Source organism: Barbatula barbatula, assembly GCF_947034865.1.
Source record: "Barbatula barbatula genome assembly, chromosome: 17".
NCBI lineage: Eukaryota > Metazoa > Chordata > Actinopteri > Cypriniformes > Nemacheilidae > Barbatula > Barbatula barbatula.
In genome coordinates this window covers 18,661,365-18,675,561 of record NC_136780.1, presented here as the reverse complement: position 1 = coordinate 18,675,561, position 14,197 = coordinate 18,661,365, and the positions used below count along the sequence as shown (strand labels likewise).

Genomic DNA, 14,197 nt, shown 5'->3' with positions numbered 1-14,197 from the left:
TTGCTGAGAATGTGGTACCGTGACCTGAGGACTGTCCATCTCTTCAAATGCGGTGTAGTGGCAGATGCAAGCGCCACACACACGATGGACTTGCTGACATAATTCACCTACAGTATTCACTGAGAGAGAAGCTTTACGGCCCCTTTAAGTAGGCGGAGCCGGGACTCTAGTTCGGTGGTGTTCTGGTTTTTTGTGATGTTCTTGCAGTTCAATAAACGTACCACGTTGAGAGTTACCACATGCAGTTCCCTCGTGTATTCTTTTGATAGCACTAGTGCTACATTGGTGACCCCGAGTCAGAACTATTAACGCAAAATGTCGACGAATGCTGTATCGCTTAAGCTTCCGGAGTTTTGGGAGCAACAAGCGTCTGTGTGGTTCGCTCAAGCCGAGGCTCAGTTCGCTTTACGAGAGATAACCGCGGACGACACGAGATACTACTATGTGGTCGCAGCTCTCAACAGTTCCACAGCCGCACGAGCGTTAAGCATCCTGGAAAATCCCCCAGAACGACACAAATACGCTGCGCTAAAGGCTTACCTGCTAAAGACTTTCAGTTTATCAGAGACTGACAGAGCACGTCGTTTGCTCTCGCTGCCGGGTCTCGGAGATTCCCGGCCGTCCGAATTGATGGATCACATGCTGGCATTGCTCGGTGAGCATAAACCATGTTTTCTGTTTAAAGAATTGTTCCTACAACAGTTGCCTTTGAACGTTCGCACCTCTCTCGCAAACAGCACGGTGACTGATTACAGAGAACTAGCGCAGCTGGCGGACGAATATCACACAGCTTCGCACAAATTCACGGCTAATGACTCAACGGCCACGTTTGTGTATCCCGTAACGAGAGCTGCAGAGCGCTGTCCAGACGTACGGCCATCGTTTCCCGCACGGCAGCCAGGCGATCACGGACTTTGTTACTTTCACGCCCGTTTCGGAGCAAAAGCCAAGAAATGTCGTGCCCCTTGCACGTTCAGTGGGAGCCGAGGAATCCCAACAGTCAGCAGCGTAGTGACACATAATGCTGAATATCTCCTTTTCATCACGGATTCGCTATCCAGCCGACATTTCTTGTGTGACACAGGAGCACAAGTTAGCGTGATTCCGGCATCACCTGTGGACAGACGATCCGGCGAAACTGGCACACCGCTCGAAGCGGCCAACGAAGGTAAAATTAAGACGTATGGGACACGGCTAGTCCCGCTGTGTTTCAATGGACAACGTTTTACATGGGAGTTTGTTTTAGCAGATGTGAGCAGGCCCCTCCTGGGCGCAGATTTTCTGTGCTCTTATGGACTTTTGGTAGATGTAAAGAACTGTTGCTTAGTCACTGCGGAAGGTTTCAATGTGTTGCCTTGTTCACGAAGCACTTTTGCAACAACCACACTCTCTAGCGCGTTGACCGTGGAGTGCGAGTTTGCTCGAATACTCAGTGAATTTCCCAATCTCACCAAACCCACTTTCTCATCAGCCTCAGCTAGCCATGGGGTTGTACACCATATTTTGACGTCTGGACCCCCAGTGCATGCCCGAGCCCGACGCTTGCATCCTGAAAAGATGGCAGCAGCTCAGGCGGAGTTTACTAACATGGAAAACCTGGGAATTGTGCGACGCTCCAACAGTCCTTGGGCCTCACCCCTACATATAGTCCCCAAAACTGATGGTGGTTACCGCCCGTGCGGGGATTATCGTCGGCTCAATGATGTCACCACGCCTGACCGATACCCCGTTCCTCACATTCAGGATTTTTCAGCGCGCCTGGCAGGGGCAACCATCTTCTCCAAAGTGGATCTGGTGCGTGGATACCATCAGGTACCAGTTTTCCATGAGGACATCCCCAAAACAGCTGTGATAACACCGTTTGGCCTTTTTGAGTTTTTGCGGATGCCTTTTGGCCTCAAGAATGCGGCCCAAACATTTCAGCGCATGATGGACTCAATCTTACGGGATTTGGACTTTATATTTGTGTATTTAGATGACATCCTGATCGCCAGTTCCTCCGCACACGAACATCTCACTCATCTACGCTTGCTTTTTGCCCGACTCAGTCAACACGGTTTAATAATTAACCCTGCCAAGTGTCATTTTGGCCTGGGGGCCATCGACTTTCTTGGTCACCGAGTAACAGACATGGGGGCTTTCCCGCTACCAAACAAAGTGGACGCCATCGAACGGTTCCCTGTGCCCCACACTATCAAAGCGCTGCAAGAATTTCTGGGGATGGTCAATTTTTATCACCGTTTCATTCCTCGGGCCGCTGAGCTCATGCGACCTTTGTACGGCGCCGTCAAAGGACACAGCAAAGCAAAACCGATCACCTGGTCGGAGGAGATGACCAAGTCTTTTGTGGACACTAAGCAAGCTCTAACTCAAGCAACCATGCTATCTCACCCTGTTCCTGGCGCTCCTATCGCTATCTCCACCGATGCCTCAGACTGGGCTGTAGGTGCAGTACACGAGCAGCTTATAGGAGGTGTTTGGCAGCCCCTGGCATTTTTCAGCCGTCAACTACGCCCCAACGAGCGGAAGTACAGTACATTTGACAGAGAGTTGCTCGCCCTATACCTAGCTGTCAGACACTTTCGTTTCTTTCTGGAGGGCCGTGCATTTACAGCATTTGTGGACCACAAGCCCTTGGTTCACGCAATGGCAAAAGTTTCCGAGCCTTGGTCGACCCGCCAGCAACGTCACTTGGCTTTCGTTTCTGAGTTCACAACGGATATCCAGCACATTGACGGAAAAAGCAACGTTGTGGCAGATTGCCTTTCAAGAGCTACAGTGCAAGCAGTGCATCTGGGTATGGACTTTGTCCGTTTGGCTGCAGACCAACAGTCCGACCCCCAGGTACAGGCATACAGGACGGCTGACTCAAGTCTGACAATTGCTGATGTCATTTTTACTGAGGCAGGTGTGACACTAATGTGCGATGTCTCCACGGGCAACCCTCGCCCAGTTCTACCCATGCAGTGGCGGCGCCTTGTTTTCGATAAGGTCCACAGTTTGTCACACCCAGGGCGGAGAGCTTCGCAGCAGTTGGTCTCATCGAAGTATGTGTGGCATGGTTTAAAAAAAGATGTTCGGGACTGGGTCGCTGCTTGCGTGGAATGCCAGCGTGCTAAAATACAAAGGCACGTCAAAGCACCCTTGGAGACATTTGTGGTACCTGAGCGACGTTTCGAACATGTCAACATCGACCTGGTGGGTCCATTACCGCCCTCCCAGGGGTTCACTCACCTTCTCACCATGGTGGATCGGACTACCAGGTGGCCGGAGGCAGTTCCATTGACCTCGACAACCACAGACAGTGTGGCACGGGCTTTCATTGCCAATTGGGTGGCACGTTTCGGCACCCCTGGAGACATGTCTTCGGACCGTGGCCCGCAGTTCACGTCAGAGTTGTGGTCGGAGGTGGCCCGCATCCTCGGAGTGCAGCTCCATCGTACTACGGCGTTCCACCCGCAGGCCAATGGCCTTTGTGAACGTTTTCACCGCTCTCTTAAGACGGCTTTGAGGGCCAGTCTAACGGACGACAGATGGGTCGAGCGTTTGCCCTGGGTCCTTCTGGGTCTACGGACCGCTCCTAAGGAAGAGCTGCAAACCTCTTCGGCAGAATTGGTGTATGGTCAGCCGCTGCGTGTCCCAGGCGACTTCATTCCACCCAGCACTGAACCATGGAGCCCGCTCGCTGAACGGTCTACCCTTGTTGACAAGATTAAGGCTTTTCGGCCGGTGCCCACATCGCAACACGGCATGGGGCAGTCCTGGATACCCCGAGACCTATCTACGGCTGATTTTGTATTTATTCGCTGTGACGCTCGCCGACACTCCTTGCGCCCTCCTTACGATGGGCCATTTCGCGTACTGGAGGCTGGAGATAAGACTTTCCTGGTTGATATTGGAGGTCGTCCAGAACGAGTTACGGTCGACCGACTCAAGCCAGCTCATGGAGCACGAGGCTGCCCACTGGTTCCTGCTCGGGCACCTAAGCGGGGTCGACCGTCCATTCACAAGAGTACAGTCTCCAGGGAGGTTTCCCAGCCCGCTTTACCTGCGCCATCGGCCCCTGAGCCGCATTCTTTCACACGTTCTGGCAGACAAGTTCGGTTCCCTAACAAGCTGATGTGGCCGCTGTTGGTGAATTCTGGGGGGACCTGTGTAGTGGCAGATGCAAGCGCCACACACACGATGGACTTGCTGACATAATTCACCTACAGTATTCACTGAGAGAGAAGCTTTACGGCCCCTTTAAGTAGGCGGAGCCGGGACTCTAGTTCGGTGGTGTTCTGGTTTTTTGTGATGTTCTTGCAGTTCAATAAACGTACCACGTTGAGAGTTACCACATGCAGTTCCCTCGTGTATTCTTTTGATAGCACTAGTGCTACAGCGGTAACTTTTGTATGTTAACTAGAACAATTATACTTGTGTTTTTTAAAAATAAATACTCATATGGATCACTTTCTCCTGAGCCCCTCTCACGCCTCCCTACTTATCTTTTCCAGCGTTCACACCCATTTAAGTTCCATTTTTCGAAACGACAGTGTTAATATGCTACTGTTCATCAAGAAACCATGACTTTAAATGCCCGGGTTTCCTTCCACACAAACTTTAGTTTGTTCTTATTGTGATGTGACCAAAGTCTGAAGTATTTCTGTACACAAATCTGTGCATCGGATCTGCACCAGCATGGCGTGTAACGTCTTGGTGCATCAATGAAAAGTTCCTGACTTAATAACCTGTTCAGCAGCATATTAATTCTGACTTGACTCAGTACCACCGATGTTTAAAGGTTTAAAAGTTTTTTATTATTGAAGGATAATGAAGTATAGATACATTTGACAACACTATGGGGTGGTTTCCTGTACAGGGTTTAAGCTAGTCCTAGACTAAAATAAATGTGAGAGCTGTCTAAACTGAAAACAGCTCTTAAAACTCTTTAAACTTGCATCTTAAAATAAACCGGTGTCCTTGTTTTGTCTCACATAAACATCAGTGACGGTTTTTGTAATGCATGATTGTAAAAACTGCTTAAATGCGCAAATAAAGCCTAGTCCTGCCATTGTCATGGAACGGGAGGCCAACCCTAGAGGACACTAAACAACTGGACGAGACCGGCAGGGACTTGAAATGACTGGACAAGACCAGCGGGGACTTGAAACAACTGGACGTGACCGACGGGGACTTGAAGTCAGTCAAGTCAGCTTTATTTATATAGCGCTTTTTACCATTTTCATTGTTACAAAGCAGCTGTACAAGAAAACATTGACCATAAGCAAAACATATAAGGTTATGCAAGTCAAAACACAGGTCAAATATCAGACAGACTATAAATTCCTATATGCAGTGTTAATTAAATAAAACTATAAAATTCAATTAGCCCCCCCGGAAAGGCAACCAGTGCAAAACAATATGCAAACGGTGGCGAGTAACCCAAAACTCCAGTGGAGGAGAAAAAAACCTCAGAGGGAAACCAGGCCTAAAAACAATTAGATTTAAGATTATCATTAATCAAAATTTTATTTTGGAAAAGTGCAACTTTACAGGTGTTGGCAACTTGTTTCTCAAATGACAGAGTACTATCGAATAAAACGGCAAGATTCTTTGCTGAAGATGAGGGTTTTATGTAACATCTATTAATAGTTAAGCAGTATTCTTGGTTGTTACGTATGGTGGTTTTCGGTCCAATAAATAATACTTCAGTTTAGTCTGAGTTCAGTAATACGAAATTGTTACTCATCCACTTTTTTATATCGACTATGCATTCCACTATTTGATGGAACTGCTGTGTTTCATGAGGCTTCGAGGATATATAAAGTTGAGTACCATCAGCATAACAGTGAAAGCTAACTCTGTGTCGCTTTATTATCTCTCCTAGAGGTAGCATGTATAATGCGAAAAGCATAGGCCCTAAGACTGAGCTCTGTGGTATACCGTACTGGACTTGCGATTTGCGTGACACCTCATTGTTTATTGCTACATATTGAAAACGGCCGGATAAATAAGATCTAAGCCATTTTAAAGCTATTCCCTAAATACCGACATAATATTCAAGTCTTTGTAAGAGCGTGCTGTGGTCAATAGTGTCAAATGCAGCACTGAGATCTCACAGCCCCAATAAGGAAATACAACCTCGGTCAAACGCCAAAAGCAGGTCATTTGTAACTCTAATCAAAGGCGTGTACTGTGATGTACTCCCTGTACTGTGATGTGCTCTAAATCCAGACTGGAAATCTTCATTGATGTTATTCCTTAGGAGGAAGGAACATAATTGAGTTTAGACTACTTTTTCCAGAACTTTGTATATGAAAGGTAGATTCGATATAGGTCTATAGTTAACTAGTTCTCTAGGGTCGAGTTGGGTTTTTTGACAAGGGGCCTTATAACAGCCACTTTATATGCTTTAGGCACATGTCCTAGTGAGATTAGTTAATAATGCTAAGAAGAGGATCTATAATTTCTGGGAGCATCTCTTTCAGTAGATTTGTAGGTATAGGGTCTAGCATGCATGTAGTTGATTTAGATCAGGGGTTTTCTACCTTTTGCAATCGTGCAAAGTGCTAGTATTTTCATTACTAGGCTATTACTATAATTGGGAATTGGCACCAGACCTCTGATATTAATTTATGCTTTATTATTGTTATTATTACTAGGCCTAATAGTAGGCATCATCTGCATTTTTTACAGAAGTGATGTTAATGTGAGACCTGAGCCTGCTTTGCCTTGCAAAGATCCTCAATTCTTGGCTCAATGTTTGATAAACATAGCCTCAAATCATCCTTGATTTGTGCACGAATGCGGTATTTCGTTTTGAGTGCAATAATTTTTGAAAATCCTGCCTCACACAAATACGTCGACGCTAAAGGAAGGAGAATCTTCAAGGCGACGTCACAGAGTTCAGGATATTGCTGCATCAATGCTGCCCAGAATGACGAAAGAAGGCAGGAGCTAAAGAGTTCCTTCAGTCTACTGTCACTCTTCAGCTTAATAAGCTGTTCCTGCATATCAATTGATTGCTGTGCACACAAACGGATCTCGAACCCACGCAAAGGAGCGATAATCCTCTTTAAAGTACGCAAATTGTTTTCTCTTGCTGACAGCTGACAGACGCTGATTGAAATAGGGAGGAGAAATCGTGTGACGTGCCTGCATCAGTGATAAAGTCTGCAAGGCTGGGGAACATTTCACAGTTCCCTCGACTGATGCGGCCATGCCAGAGGTCTAGTTTTTGTGTGAAGGCGTGAACATTGTCTGCAAGGAGCAAAATATGAGTTTCGTGGCCTTGCAAAGACAGGTTGAGGCCATTCAAGCGGTCAAATATATCGACCAAATAGGATAGAGATGCAAGCCACATAGTGTCATCCAGATGCTTCTCCAGATCTGATTTGATTTCTGTCAAAAACCACTTCACCTCCTCTCGCAGCTCATACAACTGCTGTAACACCCGCCCCCTGGAGAGCCAGCAAACTTCAGTGTGCAGAAGCAGCTGTTCGTGCCCTGACCCCATCTCCTGGCAGAGGACCCCAAACAAGCGAGAGTTTAGCGGCCATAATTTGATGAGATTTATCATTTTCACTGATTGGTTTAGCATGGAGTCAAAAATAACTGGCAGTAAGGACTCAGTAAGGAGCTGGCACAAGCGAACTTGGCAAGGGACCCGACAAGAGCGAATGGAGAGCTATGTCGTGAGTCAATTTCAATGCAGTGATTTTTTTGTGTGAGAGTGAGTGAACATTTACATTTACACCCGCTCAGTAAGCCAGGGCGGAACGGCGCGGTCATTTGCATGCGCAATTCATTTGCAGCCTGGACGCGGAGGAGTGTGTGTCTCCTCTCTGCTCTGACTGCAGGCTGGGACCGCTGCACGAGGCTACTGAGAGACTGACAGCCTTTGAGTGCTTTTGGATGGGAGAGGGGCTCACTGGAGCACCCGCTCGTTGAGCACAGTACATTTACATTTAGTCATTTAGCAGACGCTTTTATCCAAAGCGACTTACAAAGAGTTCGGGGAGCAATAAGCGAAATGTCATTCAAAGAGCGATAGTAGTGCTAGGTGCTAATACAAAGTTACTAGTTTCAACAAAAGCTACACCATTACCTGTTGAGAGAAGAGGGTTTGTGCTTTTTATTTTTTGTCTGTCAGGTATTTGCCGAAGAGGTGTGTTTTAAGTAGTTTTTTGAAGGTTGTGAGAGATGTGGTTGACCGGACCGCATTGGGAAGAATGTTCCACCAGGAAGGAGTTGTGAAGGAGAATGAGCGGGAGAGGGATTTAGTGCCCTTATGAGAAGGCATTACAAGGCACCACACGTTTGCTGAACGCAGGGTTCATGACGGGGTGTAGGAGTGTTGTAGGGTGTGAAAGTATGCCGGCGCAGACCCAGTAATAGTCCTGTATGCAAACATCACTTGAATCTGATCCGGGCTTCAACCTGAAGCCAGTGGAGAGAGATTAAAAGGGGTGTCACATGAGCCCTTTTGGGCTGTTGGAAGAAGAGGCATGCTGAAGTGGTTTGATAGCCTTTGCAGGAAGACCAGCAAGAGGAGCATTGCAGTAGTGCAACATTGAGATTACCAGGGCCTGGACAAGGAGTTGTGCCGCATGCTCAGTGAGGTAGGGTCTAACCTTGTGAATATTAAATAAGGCATATCAGCATGATCGCGTTGTCTTTGCAATGTGATCATTGAAGGACTGCTGTTCATCAATTATGACTCCAAGGTTCCTGGCTGATTCGGGGGGAGTGATAGTGGAATTGCAAAGCTGGATGGTGAGATCGTGTTGGACCGTACAGTAGTTCTGTCTTGGCCCGGTTCAGCTGCAGGTGATGCTCTTTAATCCAAGCTGAGATGTCATCTAGGCAGGCTGTTATGCGAGCTGCTACAGTGGTATCATCTGGGTGAAACGAGATGTAGATCTGGGTGTCGTCAGCATAACAGTGAAACGAGAAGCCGTGTGCCCATATGATGGGTCCTAAGGATGTCATATAGATGGAAAAAAAGCAGCGGTCCAAGCACCGATACCTGAGGGACCCCAGTCATCATATGGTGAGCAGTGGACAGCGAGCCCCTCCATGACACCTTTAATGATCTGCCGGAGAGGTTGGATTGGAACCAGCAGAGAGGGGAGCCTGAGATTCCTAAGGATGACAGGGCTGCTAGCAGTAGGACTAACTGCAGAGTGTCTAAATAGTCCTCCAGGTTTGTGTTCTCCTGGCGAATGCCACAGAGGGGACGAGGCTGACGGGACCTTTGTTAGAACATCGCTGCCTGCTGGGTTCTTCTTGGTCGGTGCATTCTGTCACAGAATGGTTGGACAGAAACTAGGGATATATAAAGGGAAACACTAATGAGGAGAAATTACACGGGGAGAGTTGCAACAGGTGACGGGAATGAAGCCCTAAATGAAAGTGAACAGGAGAGAACACGGAGCAGGTGAGAGGAATCATACACAAATGACCTGATTAATGGAGACAGGAGGGCGGGGCTGAGAGACATAACAGGAGGACACTTGGCGCCAATTGACAACAAAAAGCCACGTGTTTCCACACATAACCAAACAAATACCTAAAGACACGGCAATGTCATGACTCTGCACAGGGAGATAGAAACCTCGAGACAGGAAGGACAGAGTCCTGACAGCCATAACCTAATCCCTGACCGGGAAACCGCCCCATATGTACAAAAGTATTGGAACACCCCCTTTAATTAATGGTCAGACTACCTTAGTCATTTCCATTTCCAGTACTACAGAAATACATCACCATATTCGAAGGAATTGTGTGTTTCTAATTTTATTGAAACTGTTTAGGACATGCCATTTTCTTTTGTAAAGTTTTGTTCATGCCAATCCACTGTTTGGTGTGTACCTGTTTGTCATATAATACCATGCCTATTAAGGTCAATTCTATTCTTTGTTAATGTTTGTTTGTTTGTTTTCATCTTGCCTCACAGTGGATTCAGTAGTCATAACTGCTATTTGATTCTGATTGGCCAGTCGCAACATTCCAAGGTATGTTGTTTCCTGATAACAACTGCTCAAAACTCAGGGTTATCCGAATACTACAACTCACCTTGTCTGGTTCTGTTTAATATTACACATAAAATAAATATAAATACGTCTTATTAATAACAAATATGAGATTACATTTAGAAATGATTCAACTTAATTGTGTTTGTTGCATGTAAACTTTGTGTCTTGCCATCTGCATTAATTTTATATGAACTAATAACAACAAAATATCAGTGAAAAAATCTGTTTCATATCTAATAATTTACTTATGAGGGAAAATGTATATCTGCAAAATTTGGCCAAAGCCCAAGAGTCCATATGACTGACAGGTAAAGCAACCAATCACGTTTCCTTCTGTGCCGCGTCATGTTTGGGTACTCCCCCGCAGTAACAGACCGGTACATTCAACAACGGGTCAAAAGTTATAACAACAACATCTGTGAGTTTATGCCGTAAACCTGCACAAAGACAAACACACCTGTATATTTCGTCGGACTGCACGCACTGAACTGTGATCGTCACTGATGACGTAACTGATTTGGTAGTGACCATTTTTGAATACTTTCGACCGTATGGTAGTGACGTTCCTTTAAGTTACACACAGATTTTCAGACATTTGAACACATTTACTTCAAAACGATAAGACCGATATACCCACTATGTAGCCATTAGAGAGAGGGACACCACAGTTATTATTCTTGATAAAGAAACAAGATTTGAATACTTTGTAAATTAGTTTTTTATGTGGGAGAGCCATTTGTACGGATTCTGTAGAATGGCCCATATATGACTCACAAATGTCACGTAACTAACATTAACGTACTAAGGGTTGTTTACATTTACATTAATTCATTTGGCAGACGCTTTTATCCAAAGCGACTTACAAGTAGTTTTATACAGTGGCAAATTACTGCAGAGCAATCAGGGGTAAGGTGTCTTGCTCAAGGGCCCTTCAGTCAAGACCTGCTGGCACTGAGATTAGAAACGGCAACCTTCTGATCACAAGCCCAACGCTCTAACCATTAGGCCACAGCTGTTTAAACATCAAAGCCCGAGTACTCATGCTTTAAGACAATAGTATTTCCTGGTCTTGTAGTATTGAATATAGATTTGATAGCAAATATTATGGTTAGTTAGCAGTTATGTAGTAAAACCCGTCACTAACATACAGGTGTGGTTTCACAGACAAGGCTTAGCATGATGATGCTGTTAAGGAGCTTTGAATGAAACAGAGTAGAACGCAATGAGGAGGGATATCACACTGGATAAAATTACTGGTTTCTCTGGAATTAAACAGAATCTGGAAGAATGTAAGTGCACAAAAGAACAAAATACAATACAAAACATTGTTGCAAAAAATATCACTTTATGAGACTTTATTAAAGAAACATGTATGCATTCATCTTGAGACAAACAGTGGCACTGATGTGTGAGATATGTCAGTCCAATTTATATCAGTTAAGACAGCTCAAACATGTGAGCCTTCTATGTGAAACCTGCGTGGGCCTTAGGGTGCAATGTTACATTAAAACATTATTTACGTTACACATTATTTTATTTGCATTTTTGTATGGCTTTACGATTTTCCAATGTGCATATTTTTTGTTTTAACTGGGAGTAAAAATGTTTAACAGCAAAATTAAGGTGTGGACTCAATTCTATCAGCAACATATACATTTAAATATTCATCCAGAATGTGTTGAAATGTTTTTATTTGAGGCTACCCTTACTTTATACAGAAAACGGAGTAAGGCTTGTACACAACATTCATTATTTTGGTTTGACGTGCCGCGTTAAAACCTAGCTGAACAATGGGATTTGCGCTTTTGTTGAAGTTACAGTAAAACACGACTTGGTGGCGATCAGGCACATTAACAGTCTTGCCGAGCACACATTGATAGCAATGACGAAGAGGAAGTAAGCAAGTTTAATTCTTCGCCTGTGTGACAAGCAAGTGTGCGAAGCATAAAGCTGTGTTGTGTACAAGTCTGTATAGGCTACTACATAGTGATCCCATGGTGTAAAGTACGTCATTTAAGGATATTGTTGGGTGTTTTCTATAATTTACAACTGTTTTACTTTATGATTTAATAATGAAAGTGTTTATATTTCAGAACCCCGGACAGCTCCGGGCACAACCACAAACTATATGATAAACCCATGAAAAACTAATGGATATTTAAAATGATCACCATGTTCTTCACATATGTTTTGGGTAAGTTAAATAAGTGAAAAACACTATTTATAAACTATTTCATTAACATAATTACATGGTATAGAGTAGGGATCTCCAGCCCTGCTCCTGGAGATCTACTACAGAGCAAACTGCAGCTCCAACCCTGCTCAAACACACCTGCTTGGAATTATGAAGCAACCCTGAACACCTCTGATTAGATGGTTCAAGTGCGTTTGATTGGGATTGAAGCTGAAATCTTCAGGACCTTCCAGGAGCAGGGTTGGATACCCCTGGTATAGAGTATGCCTTTGTTTAAACAACAACAACAACAACAACAACTAGATAACAGATACATTACTAGACTACATACTGTAAATGTGCCTGATTGACCATGAAAATTGTAAAAAGCACTATATAAATAAAGTTGACTTGACCAGACCAGACCAGACCACACCACACCACTCTTGTGGTCGTTTCTGAACATGCATCACACAACGTTCCTGCAAAGTGTTTCAATTCTACAATGCGGTTTCCCAAAGGAGCAAGACGCCTGAAAGTCTGTTTCTGTTCTCGACTATTAAAGAATAATATGTTTGGCTATAGCAAAATTTTGATCTGTATAAACATGGATTGTACGACGCAAGGGGGCGCGTCAAATGCTTAAATCCTTCAGTCTTGTGGAGCTGTATTGAAGATTTAGCTTCAAAACGTTACGTGTAAAAATAAGCTTTTCGTTAATTACGTCAGTAACATGACAGATCCCAAATGAAGAGAATACACGGAACGAAGTCATTAAAACCATAAACTATGATTTTCAGCGAAGACGAGAACAGAAAAAGAGTGTTTGCGTTGCCAGCTGTTATGTAACAACCAGCCGGATGCCTTTCTTCGATTTTACCGCTTATATTTTTTGCTCTTGCTTTTGATAGAAAACGTGTTCCATGATTTAGTCGAGGCACATTGATGCTGTTATGGACTAGATCGGCGACGTTATTTTGAACCCTCCTCCACATCTACAGTAGGCTATGTGAAAGCATTAGGGCATTAACCGTTATCTTGAAAACATAAATCTTTGCATTAATCATTCTAGATCACAATAATGGCGTTGCTGGGATTTTTCACGTCGACTGTAAAAGCTGAAGTGTGGCGTCAGGGATTTTCATTTTAAACATATCTGGATGGCCGATACGTGAACATTTCATACCCCCAAGTAAGGTCAGTAAAGCGCACTGCTAACACGCGACCGAATCGCTCGATTTATTACAGTTTCTTCGTATAAACATCGGAACTTAACATGACAGCCCCGACGTTTCGTGCCGTGCGCAAACAAAACCGCAAAACAAGCGGCAAAACCACCGTGCATGTTATTAAAACAAGGAGATTACCGGACAAAAACACGTCGAGCAATGATGCGCAGTTACAATTTGCTCGATACAACCACATTCACCTTGTGCCATAGCATGAAAGTATTATATTGTTTCCTACCTAAAACTGACGTATGTGTGCGCACTTTCCTCTTTCGCAGTGATAGAAGGTGACCCCGAGCCGAGCGCGCGTCCCTCCGCATCCACCGGATCACGATGTCCTCGCGCATTCTCCGCCGATGGGAGGGGTTGAGTTGTCATTCACATGCGTGATTTCAACGCTAGGGAACCACCGGCAACGATGACGCTTTTTCCTCCAAGCTTGTAAAAACAAGGCAAAGGGTCATTTACGTCTTGTGTTTTTTACTATCGTTTGTTGATATGCTTTTCCAGTTGGCTGCTGCGTAGGCATGATCTCTTACCGTTTTTATGTTTTATATTAGCTTTCAAACCAAGACTGATATGTGTCATCTTGCACCGTCGTCTAAAAAGATTTTAATCTAAACAGTGGGTTGATGTAAAATCATGAAATAATAATCAGGAGAGGGATGTTTTAACAGTAACTGGCCCTGAGCCTCCGGCAGTTCCTTCGGTCCTCAGCACAGTTCACTGCTTTGCTCATTTAATGGCTGCTGTCCGCGGTTCTGAAGTGCGTT

At 44.7% G+C, this 14,197-nt stretch overlaps 1 protein-coding gene across 1 annotated transcript in view; it reads right to left on the bottom strand.

Annotated features, from left to right (window-relative positions):
* Positions 1-13,776, bottom strand: part of pacsin1a (protein kinase C and casein kinase substrate in neurons 1a) — a 37,280-nt gene extending 23,504 nt beyond the window's left edge. Inside the window, exon 1 of the mRNA XM_079477640.1 lies at positions 13,663-13,776. The gene's annotated coding sequence lies outside the window, so the exon portion shown is untranslated. The remainder of the gene's footprint in view (positions 1-13,662) is intronic.
* Between the last annotated feature and the right edge of the window lie 421 nt (positions 13,777-14,197).